Source organism: Rattus rattus, chromosome 14 (assembly GCF_011064425.1).
Source record: "Rattus rattus isolate New Zealand chromosome 14, Rrattus_CSIRO_v1, whole genome shotgun sequence".
Taxonomy (NCBI): domain Eukaryota; kingdom Metazoa; phylum Chordata; class Mammalia; order Rodentia; family Muridae; genus Rattus; species Rattus rattus.
Window position 1 is genome coordinate 25,436,350 of NC_046167.1, and position 6,907 is coordinate 25,443,256.

Sequence of the window (6,907 nt, forward strand, 5' to 3'; positions counted from 1 at the left end):
CCAAACAGAATATGGTAATAGACCAAAGTAAGGTTATCATCAATTACATTTTGACAAATGATTTTACGGTAGTTAATTGGAGAAGTATTAGTGAGGTATTACATATAGGATAACAATTACTAAATGAGAGTTACATCACTAAAGTATCACACTACCATATATGAAGGCCGAGGAAACCTAGACCCTAGTGTGCATGTGCAAATGGCCAGAAGCTCAAAACATTGTGCAGTCAGTTTTCTAGTCTGATGGTTTTGAGTCTCTTCTAATTCTCTCCTCTTGTCCTCTCCCATCTCCACAGAGCACCAGATCATCTTTTGGGTAGTTGATTTTGTTTACAGGAATCTCTCAGCAGTCATACAGTGTGTGTGTGTGTGTGTGTGTGTGTGTGTGTGTGTGTGTATTTCAATGGATAGTCATTAATGTGATAAATGTCAGGATCTTTCTGAAGCTGTGAAGATACCTCAGCTGAATGATGATCCAAGAAGGATGGAGATTTTCATCTCCCCTTAAAATATCCTATCTCACAACCCTTTTAAACACTCTTTTTCTGTGGTAAATTTCTTTCTGAGATGGAAGAATTTAGTCTCAGATGAATGGGATGAACAACAAATGATTTACTTCCTAATACTTCATATAATATATATATATATATATATATGCAAGCCCACATGATTTTTCACAGTACAAAGGAGACAAAGACTAAGTCAAAATCTAAATATGAGGTACTATATAAGAATAATATAATAATATAAAACATTGTAGTACTTAATTAGCTCCTTTTTAGAAATGACAGTCTTTTGCTTGGATTGATCATATGTAGCTCTTAGGAATATAGTAAGAGCTGGTGCAGACAAGTGTGCATAATGACCCTCACATTTCTGGAAAATATTGGCTCATTTCATTTTTATCTCATTTGAAGCTGAAAACACTTCAATGTGTGGAATGTACATGTTCAACAGTGATTATTTTTGGAATAAGCAATGTCATAGTACTTAATGTTATATGATTAGAATTGAGAGCTCCCCAAATCCATAGGTATATATACAGCACTTATGGGACAATTCATTGCAATGTTTTTGATCAGAATAATAGCGTCAAATTTTCCCTTAAGTCTATAAAATAAGAAAGTAGAAGACTTTGGCTTGGTTATTGAAACAGACATTAATTTTATCCTGTGGAGCATGCCTCAAATCCCACTATTCTTACCATAGTTTTTATAGGATGGCATGCTAGTCAATATAGTAGATCACAAAGTAGATGAAACTTTGGTGATAATGTTGGTAGCATTTTCTCTTCTCATGTCATGAATCATGCCTTTATTATAGTATGAATTCTTTCCAGTAAGAATCAATGTTCCAAGCCACTCACTGTTTGTTTGTTTTACCCATATCATATAACTTAAGTACATGTTATCAGCAAGATTTTCCATTGAATACATCTGGTCTGAGAAGGTTTTGGTTAGCTGAAATTCTCTTGAAGTTATCTCCCTAAAGTCTTTACTGCATACTCCCTCTGCCATGACCAGTCTTTCAGGATGTGATCAATTTCTTCATATCCTGAAGCTGTGAAACTTTGTTTTCAGCAGGATGGAATTTTTCACATCCTCATGGGACATTTTCTTTCACATCCGTTTTAGTGTTCGTTTTGCCTAAAACACTTCCTCCCAAGATGGAAGACCTTAATTTTAGTGGAAATGACAGAACAACAGAGGATTGACTTCGTAGAAATCCACGTAAGGTGTCCACATGAGATGATGCCCCTAATGATGACAAAACGAATAAGTAGACAATGTTGTAAAAATCATTTTAAAACACGAATACCACTTAACATGAATTAGAATCCAGAGAATATATTTACCATGAAAATTTGATATTTAGTGTCACATAAAAGTAATTAAGCAAACCACTCAATCAAATTATAAAATGAACATTATTTGCAAATCATCAAAAGTATGTATCAAGTTCCTGACATAGTTTTTTTTTAAAAAAAAAACTTTTCATATCATTCATTAATCACAGCATTTGTTGCATATAAAACTAGCATGGGTGGGTGGTTTGTTCTGTCTGTGAAGTCTTTACCTTATAAACACAAGGACCCAAGTTTTTTCCTGAGAAATAAAGATACCTGGCATGGTAACATGCACTTGAACCCTAGCACTGGGGAAAATCAAACACAAAGATCACCAGATGTCTGTTCCTTTAGATTATCCTACTTAGTGAGATGCAGTTCTACAAAATACTTTTTTTAAAGGAGGTCAGCAGTACTTTTGACAAGGAGAACAAAACTATTCTCTGGCATGTATAACATCATAGACATATCCATAAATACATATCCACAAAGATATAGAAACACCTGAGACTACCTCAAACTCATATGACCTACTTTCATTTTTAAAAACCTATTAGTAAAATATGCATTGATGTAATAGTTGCAGCCTCAGCCTTACATCTGATATAGAAAATTGACCACGTTAAAGAAACTCCCTGAAAATAACCACACGAACACTTAGTTATGATTATTTTTGATGGTGGCTTTATGTGCTGGTGTGTCTTTAAACCAACAATATCAGTTTCTATGATTTTATCAGAAATCAAATTTTAAAAGAAAAAAAACGAACGTAATTTGGTTCCTTACCTTCTGACTGTAAAGTGTACATTTCTCCTTCAACCCATGCCTGGGGAGACCCTACATTTCTTAAACTATGTAGGAAATAGTCTAGAGGTTAGATCAGATCTATGCATGACTGTGATGCCAAGAATCTGTCTTTATCTTGAGGGTTATGAGCTGTAACCTCACACTGTCCCTGATGTCTAATGCAGATAAAATTTTGAGGATTTTAAGAAATTCAAATGCCATTGATTTATAGAGTTGTACTTTGGGTAGACAGTATAGAAATTCACCTTTTAGTGGAAATTGCTGCTAAGTCAAACTGTACATAATTGATGGATACATTATAATGTGTCAGTGAAGAAATAGTGACAGTTTGATAGCCAGAGTAGGGCATGACCATTTAGGTGAGAATGGTATACTCAAAAATAAAACCAAGCCATAGGATGATGGTTACCATAACAGAGGTTTTAGATGATCCCACTATTTAAGCAATCAAGAGGGGTTGGGAAAAAATAAGTACACTTCAGTCCTTCCACGAACTATATCATTGGGGTTCCCATGCTTAGTCCGATGTTTGGCTCCAAGTACCCTCATCTGTATTGGCCAGGCTCTGCCAGAGCCTCTCTGGGGTCTGCGATACCAGGCTTTTTTCAACAAGCACTTCTTGGCATTGGCCATAATGTCTGGACTTGGTGTCTGCAGATGGAATGGATCCATAGGTGGAGTGGTTTTACTTTCAGTCTCTGCTCTACTCTTTGTCCCTGCATTTCCTTTAGAGACAAACAATTCTGGGTTAAAGATTTTGAGATGGGTGGGTGGCTCCATCCCTCAACAGGAAGCCATACCCATCCACTGTATATGGTCTCTACAGGTCTTTCTCCCCCTTTGGGGGTATTTTGGCTAATGTTAACCTGTTGGGTCATGGAAACCTCTTGTTTCCAAGGCATCTGGGACTTTCTATAGGCTAGGAAGAACAACAGTGTCAACTAAGTGCTCTGAGCTCAGAGCTCCGAGGGACTAAACCACCAACCAAAGAGTACAAATACGGGTACATACAGGCACTCTAGTTACATATATAGGAGAGATCAGTGGGAGGGGAGACCCTGCATCCTGTGGAGCCTCGGTACCCCATCATAGGGAGATGCTAGGAGGATGCTATAAGAGGATGCTAGGAGGGTGAAGTGGGACTGGGTGGGTGGGTGTGCACCTTTATAGATGCAGGGGGAGAGGAGATGGAATAGGAGGGCTATGGAGAATAAACTGGGAAAGAAAATAACATTTAAAATGTAAATAAATAAAATAACTCTCGCGACCACCTTGGCCAGCAAGGAAGAGGCAACACTTTCGGATTCTTCCCAACAGCCTTTATTGCAAGAATACCTCATTATGGATACGGGGACCCCGAGCAACAAAGGCACTAGCCTTATATACAAAATAGGCTATGGCTATATACTTGTCCTCTAGGGATTGGTGGAGCATGAAATACCTCATTAGCATGAATATCACTACGGCCTGATAGCTGCTGGAGGCATGCCAACACATGCGCTTTATGGGTGTTTACCACAATCGAGTACTGGATGTAGGCGTCATCTTTATAGACCACACCGCTCCCGACAAATAACCAATAAAACAGAAAAGTTATTTGTATTTTAAGACTGCATTGCATCCACAGGCCATTTTCAATACCATTAATATTTTAAAAATACTAATTTGTCATTACATGAATACAAATAGTCTTTTTGTTTATTGTGTCTTCTATTTTGCTGTTGTTGTGAACCCTATCCAGTTTGGTTGTCTATTTAATGGTGGCCTACACAAATGAATTTGGAAAAGTTTTCTCCTTTAACTTTTGACATAATTTACAAAAGAATTAATATAAATCCCGTTCAAATATTGGTTTAGATTTTTCTTAAAGTTGACAGATCCAAATTTTTGCTTTGATGGGAAACATTTTATTATATCAACCTTATTCTTTCTTTTAATTTTGTTCATGATTTCTCTTTTTTTTTGAAATACAAATATCCCTAACAAATTAAGTTCTAGTATTTCTGATGAGTAAGCAACTTATACAGGAAAAATAAGAATGAAACTGATCACTAATTCTCCTTCTTTGATTGTATTCACAGAGACACTCTGAAGGATGCTTCCATGATCCTCTCATTTGTTTTCAGTTGGAAAGTACTGGAATGCAACCAGAAAATGTATATTTTCTTTTTTTGGCCAAAGAAGATTAATGCATTGTTATGGGAATTAAAGTAGTAAAGTGGTTATAGTATGGAATTAACAACCTAAAATAGAGAAACCAGATAATCCAGAAATTTCACTACTAAATATGCAAAGTCAATTAAATTAAATCAATATGAAAAAAGTATGTTTCCAAAAATCCCCACAAAAACAACAATGACAACAACAAAACATATGTTTTCTGGAAGCAAATGACACAATATTGGTTTGAGGTCAAGCATGTACTAAAGGCATCAAAGTATACTGTGTAATATCCCTCTTATATATAGAATATGAAAGAGAATGGTCATGTAGATTCATGATTATATAATACAAGGGGTTGATTCAGCTGTGATATAGGCAAATAAGTTATTTTAAGGAATTGGAGACGTTAAGACAGAAATCTAAAATTCATTTTTGGACAATCTAAATAAAAATGCTTTCGTCAATATACAACCAATAGTCACAAGCTCCCTGTAGTACATGAGCTCAACGGCAGAATGAGTGCAGTTGAACGAAGCAGGATGTAGCACTACTTGACCACATAATGTATCTAAGTATCTCCTCAAATGCGTTCATCTATTGATTGGAACAGTGCAACATACCAAGATGAAAAAAACAAGGTTCAGTCAGAATGATGCTATATTAAGTAGAACTAGAGTACTTTCTCCTATCCATTCTTACATAAACAACGTTCTCTTTAATAGTTGATAAACCTTGATATTTTTTTCATATTGCAGCACACCTTGTTAAAATTTTATTTATATTTTTACAGATTCTTGTCTCAAAGCTGCTCACCATTTGCAATTGCTCAGTGTAATAGAACTATGCTTTAAATGGCTAACTGGTCTAATAAATTGTTTTGAAAATCAATAGATAGTAGTAAAAGTAAAATGTATAATTTAATAAGGAGCTTGTCAGACATAGAAAAAAATGTCATATATTTAATTGATAAGTTAATTGATACTCAGTGTCCAAAGACAGTTTATTTTCCAGAAATATTTCCTAGGAAGCACATGACACCAAAATTTACACATTTTGCTTCCGCTTTTATTGATTAAATAACAGAATAAAATAGACCAATTGCCAAATAAATTAAATATTTTGGTCAAGTAACATAGAAAGATTTGGGCTGCTAATATTACCTAATCTACTAGAACGTACAATATAGGTTTCATGATTCCACAAAGTCACTGTGTAAAATATTTCAGGGTAATTCCCAAATATTTAAATTCAATATAGAAAATAAAAGCCATCAGCAAGCCTAGCAAAGTGGAAGACGGCGGCAAACTCATACCGTTCCTTAGGTACTATGTGGTGACAATTATCTAATTTTTTAAGTTCCAAATCACATAAAAAAAGTCTATGCATTTCAAAGATGTAATACAGTGAAAATGCTATGATGCCTAAAATTGACACAATCTACAAGATGAAAAGTAGACTTTTTTAGTAAATGTAGCACAAGGATGTTATGTGCTTGTGAGATTTGCCTCCTAAGCATTGTATTTTAGACTTGTTCACTGCTCTAACGACCTCATCTAGTAGAGAAACATTATTTTTTATTAGATATATTTCTTGATTTACATTTCAAATGTTATTCCTTCACGGTTTCCTGTCTATATAAGACCCCCCGCCTCTGCCATCTCCATATCATGTCCCCCACCCACACAATGTTCCCTGGCCCCAGGGGTTCAAACTGCAGGACTAAGGACTTCCCTCCATGGGGTGCCCCCCCAACAAGGCTATTCTCTGCTACTTATGCAGTTGGAGCCCTGAAGCTCTGGTTGGTTGGCATTGTTGTTCTCATGGGGTTGCAAGCCCCTTCAGCTCTTTCAATCCTTCCTCTATTTCCCCCAAACTGGGTTCTGTGCTCAGTTCAGTGGTTTGCTTCTAGCATTGACCTATGTATTTGACATGCTCTGGATGTGTCTCTCAGGAGACATCTGTATCCAGTCCTTTTCAGCATGCACTTTTTAGCTGAATCAATCTTATCTAGTTTTGGTGGCTGTATATACATTGGACACATGTGGATCAGGCTCTGAATGGTGATTCTTAACAGTCACTGCTCTAAACT